This window comes from Sminthopsis crassicaudata, chromosome 3 (genome assembly GCF_048593235.1).
Source record: "Sminthopsis crassicaudata isolate SCR6 chromosome 3, ASM4859323v1, whole genome shotgun sequence".
In the NCBI taxonomy this organism is placed as follows: domain Eukaryota; kingdom Metazoa; phylum Chordata; class Mammalia; order Dasyuromorphia; family Dasyuridae; genus Sminthopsis; species Sminthopsis crassicaudata.
This window is the reverse complement of record NC_133619.1, coordinates 96005380-96020548: the sequence shown is the minus strand read 5'-3', so window position 1 is coordinate 96020548 and position 15169 is coordinate 96005380. Positions and strand designations below refer to the sequence as shown.

The 15169-nt window shown below is 31.9% G+C and overlaps 1 long non-coding RNA gene across 3 annotated transcripts in view; it reads left to right on the top strand.

Annotated features, from left to right (window-relative positions):
- The window catches only part of LOC141560657 (uncharacterized), a 101889-nt gene that overhangs the window by 71756 nt on the left and 14964 nt on the right, over positions 1-15169 (top strand). For all 3 annotated transcript variants that reach the window (XR_012487770.1, XR_012487769.1, XR_012487771.1), the window contains one exon: positions 13724-13934. This is a non-coding gene — a long non-coding RNA (uncharacterized LOC141560657). The remainder of the gene's footprint in view (positions 1-13723; positions 13935-15169) is intronic.

Below are 15169 nucleotides of genomic sequence, written 5' to 3'. Positions count from 1 at the left end.
AAAGACTATACATAAGTAAAAAAAAAAAAAAATTCAGTTTTTTTGAAGAAATTTTGGAAGAGAGAGAAAATCCAATAGACTTTCAGAATAAGAATATATGGATTCCAAAACTACAGACCAGTGAAGTTTTATAATGCATAATTAAAGAAGATGCTTATAAGTATATAGTAAAAAATGATAATCATTAGAATTTATCATGGGTTCATTAATAAAGAAAGTCATACCCAATTAATGTAATTTAATTATCTGCTTATCTATTATTAGACCAATTAATCAGGAGAATGCAACAAAAAGTTGCATCTTAATTCAAACAAGGCTATTAATAAAATATCTTATAATTTTATGGACAAAATTTAGGCTGGGGGAAGCATAGTGGAATAATATAATTAGATGAATTTCTAGTAGACCACACAATTGTAATTCAGATAGCTGGCTTATATAAACAAGCCATTTTAGAAAACCATCCTTTCTGATTTGTAACACTGTTCAACAATTTGATCAGTGACTAAGATTAAGACAGTGATACAATATGTACCAAAATAAATTTTTCAGGGAAAGAAAAGGCAATGTCAGATGTCAAGCTCAGTGCTCAAGAAGATGAGCCCAGACTATAGAGATAGGCTAAGCAGCAATGACCATTTTTTCCTACATTGGAATATAAGAGGGAAATAACAGGACTATATACCATGGCATACGTTAAGTTAAAACTTTTAATTTTGAAAATACAAGAACGGGATGACTTGATACACTGGTAGAGTTACAGAATGGCATGAAATTATAAATATTCAGTCAGCTTTGAGTTTTAGTTGATGTAATTCTTATACAATGTGTTTTAAACAAGTGTGAAAGAAATACTATAACTTTTTTCTATCTAGGACATATTAATTAAAGAAATATATCTTATATACTTTTTTATATTTAGTTTCATTGGGTAAATTAGCCACATTACTTCACACTTTATGAAGTAAGTTATACCTTAAAGTGAGAGCATAAATCAATTGAAGACTTTATATAAGTATGAAAAACACTTGATTGACTAGACTGTCTAATCACTGGAAATATGCTCAGAATAGATAATGAAATTTAGTCATGACCTAAGGGTCATCAACATGTATCAAACAAGTTTGAAATTGGGACATTGGGGTCAGCATAAACTAAAAGTACTGAAGAAGAATTATTTCAGAGGATAGGCAAAGGAATGTGTCTCAATTTGGGCTTCATACTAAGTATCTCCCCTACCTCACTGGTTACATAAGGATACTGAGTGCTTAAAAATGTTTGAAGAATTTTGGATTTCCTTTTTCCATGTCTTCATGCTAATGCCCTCTAGGACAGCACTAGTTACTGGCATTGCAAGCTGAAAACAGATTGGATATGATGGGGGGAGGCAGACTCTTACCTTTATAATGACCTATTAAAACAAACTAGCTATAGCATTTAAAAAATCTTTTAAAAATACCATTGTATTTCTCCCCCCCCCCTCATTATGGGGATGTTTAGCATTCATTTTTACAAGATTTTGAGTTCCAAATTTTTCTCCTTTGCTCCCTCCCCTCTCTTCTTCCAAAGATGATAGATCTTAAAGTTTAAAGAAGTACTTCACAGTTTAAAGAAGTACTATCCTGTAAAACATAATCCCATCTTAGTCACAGTTTTGAAAGAAGAAAGATCATAAGGAAAAAAAAAAAAAACACAAAAAAAAAGAAAAAAGGAAATGGAAAAAGTATACTGCATTCAGAGTCCATTGTGAGACTTTTGTACTTATCTGGGATCATTTTGTTGATGAGAAGAATTGACTCAATCATAGTTGATCATCACACAAGGTTGATGATATTGTGACAATGTATTCCTGATTCTGTCATTTCATTTTGCATTGATTTCGTATGTCTTTACAGGTTTTTCTGAAATCTGCCTGTTCATCCTTTCTTTTTGTACAATAGTATCATTACATTCATATGCCACAGTTTGTTTAGCCATTCCACAATGGATCCACATTCTCTCAACTTCCAATATTTTGCCACTACAAAGAGGACTGTTATGGATATTTTTGCACATGTAGGTTCTTTTTCTTATTCATAATGTCTTTGGGATATAGACCTACTAGTGGTATTTCCAAATTGCTCTTCAGAATGATTGAATCAGTTCACAACTTCACCAATAGTGCCCTAATGTCCAATTTTCCAGTCTTCTCCAACATTTATCAATTTCTTTTTTTGTCATATTGGCCAGTCTGATAGATGTAAACTGGCATTTTAGAGTTGTTTTAATTTGCATTTCTCTGATCAAAAGTGATTTAGAGTACTTCTTCATATGCTTATAGATAGCTTTGATTTTGTCATCTGAAAACTGCCATTTAGTAATTGGAGAATGGCTTGTATTTTTATAATAAATGATCATCAATTTTGCTCAGATTGTCATATTTATTGGCATTTAGTTGGACAAAATATTTCCTAATGATTGCTATAATTTCCTCTTTGTTGATGGTGATTTCACCGTTTTCATTTTTGATACAAGATATTTGATTTTCTTCTTTTTTTTATCAAATTAACTGTCTCGTTTATTTTATTGTTTTTCCCTATAAAACTAATTCCTAGATTTATTTATTAGCTCAAGAGGTTTTTTCAATCTTATTATTTTAGGATTTCTAATTTCTAATTTGGTGCTCAATTGGGAATTTTTAATTTCTTCTTTTGTAGTTGCATGTCCAATTTTTTAGTGGCATGTCCAATTCATTACTCTGTTGTCCATTTGCTGCTGTAGGAACTTATAGAAATACATTTTCCCCTAAGTTAGGCTTTGCCTACTTCCTATATTTTGGTATATTGTCTGGTGGATATTCTCTTTAATGAAATTATTTCTGTGATTTGTTCTTTGACCTACTTATTCTTTAGAATTAGATTATTTAGTTTCCAATTAATTTTTGATTGATCTTTCCATTGCCTTTATTATATGTAATTTTTATTGCATTATAATCTAAAAAGAATACACTTAATATTATTACCTTTTTCATTTGATTTTGTTATTTTACACCCTATTATATTTGCTATATCATGATTTATTATACTGTATGTGTTTTTTTTTTTTTTCAGTCTATTTTGCTGGATCTTAATATAGGTCATATTCCCTAACTATGGGAGTCCCACAGGACTCTATCCTCTGTTTTCTTTTCTTCTTCCTCTATATTATTTGTAGATTATGTGTAGATTTTATTAACTCCTATGGATTTAATTATCTCCTCTATGCTGATGATTCTCAAATCTACCTATATTCTCCTAACTTCTCTGTTGACCTCATTTAGCATTTACAACTGCCTTTTAAACATCTCATACTGAATGTCCAGTTGAATCTTAAACTCAAAATATCCAAAATTGAAGTCATTGTATTTTCCCTATCCTCCCCCAAACTTTTCCATTACTGTTAAAGTTAAATGCACTACCACCTTCATAATCTCCTAGGATCTTAATCTAGGTGTTATCCTCAACTTTTCACTGTCTCAACCCTTGTATCCAATATATTGCCACCATCTAACAATGTCACCTTTGTAACATCTCTTCAACACAACTCCTCTCCTCTGAAACTGTTACTACAATGGTACAAGTTACTGATACAAAAATATTTATACAATCTTTTTTTTTTTTTTTTTTTTGTGGTGTCAAAGAATTAAAAATTTGAAGGGAATGTCTATCAAATGAAGAATAATTCAATAAGTTGTAGTATATGAATAAAATGGAATATTATAGTGCTATTAGAAATGATGAGTAGGGTGTTTTCAGGAAAAACAACAACAACAACAACAACAAACTGATCTTATATGAACTGATGGAAAATGAAGTTAGAAGAATCAAAAGAACATTGTATTCAATAATAATACCGCAAAAGTGACCGACAATAACCGACAATGACTTAGCTACTACAATAAAAACTCTGGTCCAAAACATTTCCAAAGGGTCCGTGATGCAAACGTTTTTTTCTTCCAGAGAGAGAATTGGTGAATTCTGAGTGCAGATTAAAATATACTTTTATTCACTTTATTTATGTTTTGTGTGCATTTTACAACATGGCTAATGTGTAAACATGTTTTGCATGACTTTACATATATGATCAATATTATCTAGCTTGCCTTCTCAAGGCATGGGGGAGGAAAGGGAAGGAGAGAATTTAGAATTTCCAATTTTAAAAATATATTTTAAAATAATTTAATTGGAAGATATTTATTGAAATTAATTAAGATATATTAAAGGGGGAAGGAAGTAGAATTCTTAACCTTTTCAGGGCTGCTCCTAGAGCCCTGAGAAGAAATAATAGCCATAATCTGTAACTCTACTCATTTGTGTAAGTGCAAATTGGCACAATTGTTGCAAAGCATGTGAAGCATTGCACATATGTGTGTATATGTGTATTTATATATACACATATGCATATATTTATCACATAATGTACATAGTGAGACATATTTGCCTTTGTAAAGAATCATATTATTCAAGCTATTTTCTTGAACCTCCATCTTTTAGAGCTATGTATATATTGATAATATGCACATATAAAAAAGCACCTTCATGTTGTGCTTTTAAAATGCTGGCTATAAGTTGCAATCATAAGCACAAGTTTAGTCAGTATTTCATTTATCCTCCATACATCCAGGTGTGATATCTATAGGCCTCAAGGCATAGATCTTGTAGTAGAAGATAAAATCATGTAGAAATAGTGAATAAAAAGTATAAAACCATAGATACAAAGAAATCACTTCTCTATCTAAAGAGATATCATGCTTTATGTCAGTGTTGAGTGTCACAGGCCCTGGAATGTGTATCTCCTGTGAAGAAATGGTTATGAATAAATATGAGGGTTGGAAGTAGCCCATCTTTTCCTAGACAGGTTCAATTAGCTTTGGGTATGCATCTTTACAGCATTGTTAAAATAGAATTGAAATCACGAATTACTAAGTATCTTTTGATTTTATGTCAGTTCTAAGGGAAGCACAATACTTTTACTAATCTACACATTTCAGAGGTGGCAGGAATTTCTATTTCTTGTTTAAAAAAAAAAAAAAATAAGTATAGAATCTTACTGACCGCAGTATAATGGAGGTAAGGAAAGGAAATAATCATTTTATATAGTACCTACTATGTAGTCACAATTGTGTTAAGTGTTATTTACAAGTATTATCTCATTTGATTCTCAGAACACCTCTACAAATTTGATATTATTATTAGTTTCATTTGAAAACTGAAGAAACTGAGGAAATCAGAGATTAAGTAATTTTCTGTAGTTCAACAGCTAGAAAATATCTGAGGCCAGACCTAAACAGTCTTCCTGACTGCAAGCTCAGAACTCTATCCATTGTTCCACTAACTACCTAACCAAATAAAACTTTATTTCCTTCCTCCCTCTCTTCTCCCACCCTCTCTCCCTCCTTTCCTCCCTCCCTCTCTTCTTTCTTCCTTCCTTCCTTCTTTCCTTCCTTCCTTCCTTCCTTCCTTCCTTCCTTCCTTCCTTCCTTCCTTCCTTCCTTCCTTCCTTCCTTCCTTCCTTCCTTCCTCCCTCCCTCCCTCCCTCCCTCCCTCCCTCCCTCCCTCCCTCCCTCTCTCTCTCTCTCTCTCTCTCTCTCTCTCTCTCTCTCTCTCTCTCTCTCTCTCTCTCTTTCTTTCTATATTTCTTTCTGTCTTTCTTTTTCTTCTTTCTTTCTTTCTTCCTTTCTTTTCTGCTTCTCTTCCTCATCTCCCTTCTTTTTCTAGTTCTCCTACTTCTCCTCCTCTTCTTTCTCCTCTCCTCCCCCTCTACATCCTTTTTTGTTCTTCTGTCTTTGTTCTTCTTGTTCTTCTACTACATGACAACAGTGGAAAAATGCATTCTCTATTTACAGATTTCAAAGATCTGTGATTTCTCAGTGTGGATATTCTCTTCACTTGTATATAACTTTAATAAATGGTCTTTAACAATTTCTGTTCTTAGAAGAATTCTTCATCCTGTACCCAGACTGGCAATAAGATTCTTCAAACTTAGTCTCTGCTTATCTTCAATTCAGAAAAGAACCACATTTGAGGTTCATTGTGAAGGGATAAGAGTTAAGTACTCTGAACAGCAAACAACTACTGGATCATTTTATGAATTGTGTCATGAACACATAGATGCTCACATTTGGGAGATTATCTGGAAATGGAAAGAGAAAATGAGAAGATTGATGCTGAGTTTCAATTAACAATAAGAGAGAGGAGCATCTAAGTGGAGTAGTGGATAGACCACCAGCCCTGAAGTCAGGAGGACATGAGTTCAAACCTGATCCCAGACACTTAACACTTTCTAGCTGTGTGACTTAAGCAAGTCATTTAATCCCAATTGCCTCAGGAAAAAAAAATAAATAAATAATAAGAGAGGTAAGTTGTCTTCCCAAGCATGTTACATAACAGAGAACTCCCCCACACATATAAAAAATTAACAATTTCATTGCCTCAAAAAACCCTCAGAATTTACTAATCACTTCTAATGATTCATGTAGATACAAATCATAGTGCCGTGAGTATGCTTTATTAAAGATTTTTAAATCATATAAGATATTGCATAGCAAGGAACACAGATGACATTTCCAACATTGCTGTCCATTGATGACAATGGATTTAAAAAGAAAAATAAGTAATATGGAATGTGGATAGTGTTTAAAAAAAAGATATATGAGAATAGAATTGGTGTTTCTGAACCACAATTTAAAACATAGGAATAAAAGTCTCTTCAACAAGTATGGAATACAAAAAACAATGAATGTAAAGAATGTATTTGTTTTGAAAATCTATTTAGAAGAGTTTTAAACTAAAAAAAAAAAAAAAAAAAAATTGGAGAGGGAGAAAAATGTCTGTGTATTATAGGATTATAAATTGTTAGTAAAAAGATCAAAGGAAAGAAAACCATAGAATCCATTTCTACAGACAAATGTGTAAAAGATGAACAAGAATTCCTATTACAAAGAGGCAAAATTTACCTCATAGATCATGTAAACTATGAGCTTGGTGGCATACTTAGAATGTGGCTCTGGATTATTCTACTTTATTTTAAAGAAACAAAATAGGTAAAAGGAGTGAGCTAGCCATAGTATAGTCTTTTTTTTTTTTTTTTTTTTTTTTTTTTTTTTTTTTTTTTAAGCTAATAAGCTTCTAAAGACATCCAGAGGCCAGTATAAGGAAGAATGATAGAACCCATTTTGGTGAAGATCAATAGATGGACCAAAAGGAAAAAAAAAAAAGAAAAAAATTTATATATATATATATATATATATATATATATATATATATATATATATATATATATATATATATATCATTCAAGTAAAATAAAGACCACAAACATGGCATAAAGAAATGGTTGCTATGGGAGACTTTAATTTTCCAGTCCTCTCTATCTAAAAAATAGAGGATCTACTAATTTCCTTATTTACCTCAATCATAATTTCATGTTTATGAAGAAGCAAATGAAGAGGAACGCTTATTCTGTATCAGAATCTCAGCAAAATAGAAGTATCAGAATAATATCTTGGGAATTCATACCTAAATAATTAATTTTAAGCAGCTATTTCATCTAAATCACTATCCTCCTTTCTGGAGGAAGATACCAATAAAACAAAATTATGCTCTTAAGGAGTCTATGATGTCATAAGTAATTGGAGCTGTACACAGGTAAATATGAAACAAATTATTAGTGCATGGCAGAAATAGCTAGTGCTAAGAAATCAGATGTTCTATGTTCCATTTCAGCCAGGGGGATCAATGGTGATTCAGAAAGGAGGTATCATTTGAACTGCATCTTAGGTGTCTGAGAAGTTTATTGATTTGCTCAGAATAGGGAACAAGGATTATAGAGACTGGGAATAGTAGTGCAGGAAGTATCAGAGAGCATTTGGGAAATAGAAAATAGAGCATTTGACTGAAATATAGAGGTGATGGTTATAAAACTAGACATCATCAGAATAAGATTATGGAGGACTTAAAATATCAAAGTAAAAGGCTTTGATATATCTGAAAGTGAAAATCCTTTTCTGGATTTCAAGAAGGCAGATGATCTGATCAAGTCTGGGCAATAGAATAATTAGTCTAATTTTCATTGGAAGGCAACAAATGTTTTTGAAGTTAGTTCTTTTAGACACAATTGTTATAGATAAGACTAAAGATATTCAGTTCTTTAATCAATTACTTAATCTATAAGCATTGCTTAAGTGTCTACTCTTTCCCTGGAATTATGCTAAACCTTTAGTATACAAAGATAAAAATCTCTGCTTTCAAGCAACTTAACATTTAGTTAGGGTAATGTCTACTAGTCAGGATAGATATCGTGAGAAACAGATTATAAAGAAAAAACAAGCAAGAGTTAACATAAATGGAGCCAAAGGAATTAAAACAAATAAACAAACAACAAACAAACTTTTTAAATGATTAAAAGATTCTGAGCATAACTGACAGGGAGAATGGTTTTATGAGTGACAAGGAAAGAAAAACTATGTAGGTTTAAGTGAAATTATAGTGAATTTATGTTTATGTGATATTGAACTTGAGATATGGACAAGACACATATGGAGTTACATAGTGTGATACTAAAAGGGGGAATCTAAAATTTGGGATAAAGATGATGATTACAGATATAAATTTATAACTTATTTACATAGAGGTGCTGTTGAGGACTTGAGTGTAGATAACTAAGAACTGATAGCAGAGATAGAAATAAATAGAAATAGGCAAAGCTTAGGAGAAAATCCATAAAGTGGAGACAAAAAGATCTTAGGCAGAACAAGCTAAAGAGATAGAAATCAAAATAAAATAAAAAGTGTTTGTGTATGTGTGTGGGGAGAGAGAGAGAGTGTGTGTGTGTGTGTGTGTGTGTGTGTGTGTGTGTGTCTGTGTGTCTGTGTGTGTGTGTGTATCTGTGTGTGTGTGTGTGTGTGTGTGTGTGTGTGTGTGTGTTGTATAATAAATTGAGCAATAATGCCAAAGAGTCAGTCAACAATCATTTATTAAGCATGATGTCCAGGCAATGGATTAAGTCTTGGGAATAAAAAGATAGTTCCTGGTCTTAAATTGCTCAAAAACTGGTATTTCCAGAAGGAGGAAGAAGAGGAGGAGGAGATACACATGGGATAAATAGAAAATAATTAATTGAGAGAAAACATTAAAGTTAAGAGAAAGTGGGAAACGTTTCTTATAGAATTTGAATTTTAGTGGGGATTTAAAGGAAGCCAGGGAAATCAGTAGTGGAGATGAAGGGTAGAATATTTGAAACATGGAATGTAGCCAAAGAAAATGCTGGGAGCTGAGAGGTGGAGTGTCTTATTTTTGTAACAGCAGAGACCTATGTAATTGGATCAAAGATTATGGGGGTGGAGAGGAACTGAAATGGAAGAAGACAGGAAAAGGATAGGGATTGTGTAATGAAGGACTTTGAATTTCAAGCAGAAGACTCCATAAAGGCTTAGGAGGATTAAGATTGAGAAAATGTCATGGAATTTGACAACCAAAGAATCATTAGTGAATTTAAAAATTAGTTTCAGGATGGTAATGGAGAAGATGTTCAAATAATAAATTATTAATGAACAGTAGAGAAGTGGAGACAAGAAGTAGCAATTGCTGATTAATCTCTCTAGGACCTTTTTTTGGAGGATAGAAGGGTATGATACTGAAGATAACAAGAGATTGACAGATGGTTCTAAATGGATCAAATGGAGTTGTGGGGGAAAAGTATGAAAGTTCAAGAAATGAATGAGTGATGCAATGGGGGAAATGAATTGTAATCAATTCATAGAAATCTGAAGAACTACCATATTTAGAAGTTATAAGTTAAAAACTTTTTCACAATTAGAATTGTGTGTGTCTGTATGTATGTCTAAAATATATACATATGTGTGGGTATATATAATATATATGTATATGTGTATGTGTATATGTTTATAAATTTAAAAATAGGTTGCTACTACACAAAATACTGAGTTCATCTCTGGAAAAGTTCTAAAAGTATAAATGACCATCTGTTAGCAACATTACAGAGGGAAGTTCTTAAAATAGCAAAAAAAGATTGAATAATAGTGTTCTAATGTCCCTTCTAATTATAGAATTCTTTGTCTATGAAATGTGACAAATCTTCTTGCTTGTAGGATTTTCTAGAATTCAAGTGATATAGACATTATAACTTCCTATGGTTAGGAAGAGGAAATTTTTAGCTTTGCCTTGAATTTTAGTAGGCAATAATAGCACCCAAATACAACTCTTAATGAATATGACTTTATGTAAATTTCACATGAAAACATATATATATTATTTATAGACATCACTAAAAATATTAGTGATGGAAAGAACATTAGAAATTGCTGAATCTAAATCATATGTAATAACAATTCACTTGACTTCTGCTCAAATTCTTGCCTGAAAATCAAATATATTTGATTCATTTTATAGGTATGATTATTTTGTTTTTTATTTTTAATTTAGTAGTATTGTCCTTTTTTGGAGTTTCATTTAAAAATGACACTCATTAAAGCTGTATAAAAATGATAAAAATTAATCTAGGCTTTTAAAGTAGATTTTACATAATTCGAATTCTCTTTAGAGTCCAGATCTTGATTAGTAATGAAGTCTTTATTCAATAATTAGTTTTACCAGTAAAAATGGGAACTAAAGAAAGGATTTTTTTTTTTTTTTTTTTAAAAGATTAAGCACAGGGGCAGCTAGGTGGTACAATGGATAGAACACCAACCCTGAAGTCAGGAGGACCTGAGTTCAAATATGGTCTCAGACTTTTCCTAGCTCTGTGACCCTGTGACCTTGGGAAAGAAGTCACTTAACCCCAATTGGCTCAGCAAAAAAAAAAAAAAAAAAAAAAAAAAAAAAAAAAAAAACAGACTAAGCACATAAAAGAGAGGAAAGAAAAGTGATAACAAAACAAACAAAAAAAGATCCTAACTGCTTGAAAAGTCAATGATGCAGTCATATTAGTCCTCAACAATTCTAGCATAAACACCTGACTTTTACAACATTTGTGTAACATTAAGCTAGTCATAGCTTTTGTTAGCATCACATGAGCCATATTTCTAATAAGACAAATAGTCTGAACAATGTTTTTCATTTTAGTTGAGTGTGAAAAGCTTCCTAAACTGAGTGCATGTGGTTTTCCTCTTTTGTGTGGTAAAATCATATTTGTTGTATCTTATCTAAAGGAATTACTTCATCAAGTTATATTATGGGCCAGAACTCTGTACTTAAAACAAAGATTCTTGCAAGCTGCTAACTCAGTGGAATTGATAAAGACTATGGTTATCTAGTTTAGCATGGTGATTAATAGTTCTCTACTTCAGTATGATTGATTTAATCTTACAACAAATAATGGTTTCCTAGTAATATAATGATTGGTTTATACTTAGTGTAGAGCATATAAACTAGGACAAACTCAGCCAGGGTCAGAGCCAGATTCATTCAGAGACAGATTCATTCCATCATCCACCTTTGTGATGGCTGGAGGCTGAAGCACAAGCCCTGGGACTCAGAGAGATTCATTCATTCTATCTCATACCACCTCCTGGCCTCCTGAACTTCCCCCACTGAGACCAAGGCTCTCCAGAAAGCTAGCTCAGGCCCCAGGCAAGGAAACTAGATTATGAAGGAGATAGTAAAGGCTTTGGACTTTAATACCTGGCTATTCTTGTGGTGATTAATCTGCTGAAAGGAAGGCCATTCCAAGACGTCCAGAAAACGAACAAAGAACATTACACAGTTATACTTAAATTCCCCAATACTCTATTGTGGCTGGATTTTATCTAATAGCATAATGCCATTTAAAGAGAGATATGAGCAGATCTTTATTATTGGTAGCTGAAACTGGGATTAGATATTTTTGATAAGAAATTCTATTTTTTGTTAATAATTGTGTTCAATAATTACCAAAGGATAAAGAATTTCCAAACTGTACCACTCTATTGATATGCTGTTATAATTTAAGATTTCATGTTTATATCCATCCAGCTGATTACATATCAAAAACAGTTTATGAGTTAGAGTACTGGCAGAAAAATCAGAAAATAAAGACAAGATAAGTACTAAAACAAATAGGTTATTTTAAAAAGATATAAACCTCCTTCTCTGAAAAGAATTTTTAAAAAATGCTTTGTTGCTTAATCATTGAAAAAAATAAATTCATTTACTGGGTCTCAGCAAAGCGGCATAAAAAACTTTATTGTAGTGTTTTGAAAAATATTAATTGATCAAAATATTGAGAATTTTTTATAGAAGTTGTAGTAAAATATTCTTCATGATTTACCATCTACCAATTGAGTCCAAATGATGTTCTTTATACAGATTTTGTTTAAGCTAAAATATTTTTATTCTTAGATATGAACAAAATACTGCAAATTGGTTTTTATTGGATATCTCTTGAATAGAAGACTAGATTTTAAAAATCCCTTTTACATCCAGAGATAATAGGAATATAGATAAATTTCCAAATTACCAAGACAGCTCACAAGTAAAAGGCACCTCCTCTGTCCAAATATTCTCCTAAAAGTATTGGCTAATTATATTTAATGTGAAGCAGAAACATAATTTCCATTGTTTTGACAAGCAACAAATTGCACATTAGTAACTTGTAAATAAAATTAAAAACCGTTGTCCTTATTTGTACATTCTTCTTTATAGAGTAAAATTAATTTAAGACTCATCATTTGCCAGAAGTGTATTACAGTATCCCTTTTTTTAGGGATCCCTTTTTTATAAGGGATCAGAACATATACACTGTAGCATACTTTCAGAGGGAGAATTTTGATAGTGCAGTAAAATGAAAGGAGAAGACATGAGGTCTACCCTAGCAGCTTGGTGTTTTCTAGTAATCACATTTTCAGTCATGATTCATTTGTCTCAGTGTTTCTACTACTAATATTCCAGACAATAAAGTAAATATAATATTGCTTTCCACTTGAGAAGGCAAATTATAGATTCCTAAGATTTTTTCTTTAATTAATTAGTCAATTAATTAAGGGAAATATTGTATTTTCAATTGTCTTTAAGTTTTAAAAATCATTGAAAGATACAGAAGCAAATTTTTTAGTGATGAACATCTTTATTTTTCATAAGAAGATAAAAAATCCAGCCAACACTGAGGTTGCATGCAGAAAAAATCAGAGTAATTTATACAAAAATGTGTTTCAATTTTTGTTTTTTTTTTTTCTTTTGTATATTAAGGAGATATAATAATAAGTGACATAAAGGCATATACAGGTAGGTGGGGATAGTTTGCAAGACACTCTTGCAATTATAACCAGACAAACTTTACATTTAGAGGGGAAAGTATATATTTAAAAAATAATTTATCTTCAGGAAATTAAGGTTAACAGGTTCACTGGGGTTTGAATTTGTATGGAAGGTTAATTTGGAACATCAGGAATATAAATTCATTAATCTGTGCCATTATTATAACAATGATTAGAAGACAAATTCACAGCAGTCTAATATTTTGAACCTGACTTTGAAATGGAAACAATGGCATTTGCATAAGCAGAAAGTAGGGGGCTGCTCAAGACAATACCACCTAGTGAGATGAGATAATCTTGTTTACTGCCTGGCAATTCAGAGAGCTAATGCTGGTTTAACTTCTCTGTGTTATTAATTTCTTATTCAGTATTAGCCAAGGGAACAAATAGGTTCATAGATCATAATTCTGAGAGAGAACTTCACTTAACCTCTTTTTTATTTTTTATTTTTTTTAGGTCAGGAAACTGAGGCCCAGAAAAGTTGCTGATTTGCCCAATATTATGATGACTCAATGGTTACATTGGAACTAAAAAACGATTTCAGTTTCTCCAGTGTTTTAACTTCAGGTTAAAACAAAACAAAACAAAAAAGACAAAAGGAGAGATTCAAAGGATAATCACTAAGAAGGGTTGTGAACTACCATTTCAGAGATCATTCAATTGACAGGTAAAATAAAATAAATTTAATAGAAGAGTAGGGATAGAAAGGAGTTTGAAGGTCAAAGCAGAGGTTAGAAAGAGATTAAGTTGAGAAAGACTTCAAGGTGAACTTGAATGGGGAAAAAATGTATTACTTTCACTAAACACTAACAGAAATTTAGTATGCCTTTTAATCATGATTTAAAAACCAAAACAAATCATTATTCTGAGAAGACTTCCACCAGTTTCCACTGTTATGCCACAGTCTCCTTGAGCTGTTCTACCTCAGTTTCCCTGCACTAGTTTCCTTTATTGTCCTGACTAAGTTTCCCTGAATTGTTCTATCTCAAGTTTCCTTAACTGTTCTGCCTCAGTCCCTTAAGTTGTAACACCCTCCCCTCCCCCCATGTTCATTAAGATTGAGGACAATTTGCTCTAAGGTTATAAATTGTCAATGGGAGATGAGGAGCAAATCAGACTTTCTGGCTCCTAGCTCCTTCTGCCCTCAAGAATTAATGACACTGCCCCTCTAAAATATTCCAAAAGATAAGAGTATCTCGGATATTTCACTGACATCTTTACTTCTGTTATTCAAACATTCTGACTCTGGCTTTTAGTTAGAATTTACAGCTTTCCCCTCTCCCCCCATGCTGACAGAACCAAATGCTTCTAACTTTTCCAGCTCTTCTTCTTTCCTTTGTTTGAAAAGCTATAAAAGGGTTTATCATTCCCCCATTCATTACTGGATACTTTAAAACGAGAGTCCTGTCCAGTCAATTAAACTCTTCATCTCTATCTTGCCTCAGTTTCTCCGGCATTACACCACCATTTCCAGACAATGAAAGGGATAAATGAAATAAACAAACAAAAAATGTTAAAGACCCCTTCCTCAAAACCAATGAGGATGTGGACAACTTCCTTATTCTTTTGTAATAGAAAAAAATACAGTGGCCCCACCCTTCCATCCTTTATTTTTGAACCTAGGTAGAAGCAGTTCTATTAATCATTACTATTTGTAAAGGGGAGAGTGTCCAAAATTCACTGTAGTAAAGTAAAGATTATATTTGGTCCATAGGTTTTAAGTTCACAGATAGTCTTTAAATCGAAAAATATTGTAGAATCATAGCAAATGTAAAAGCAAATATAATGTTATTGTAGTAAACATGATTTCTAAAAATGCAGTTTTAAAAATATCATTAACAAAACAATTGAAATCGACTTTTTCAGTGAAAGATTTTATATCATAAGTCAAATATTTATTTT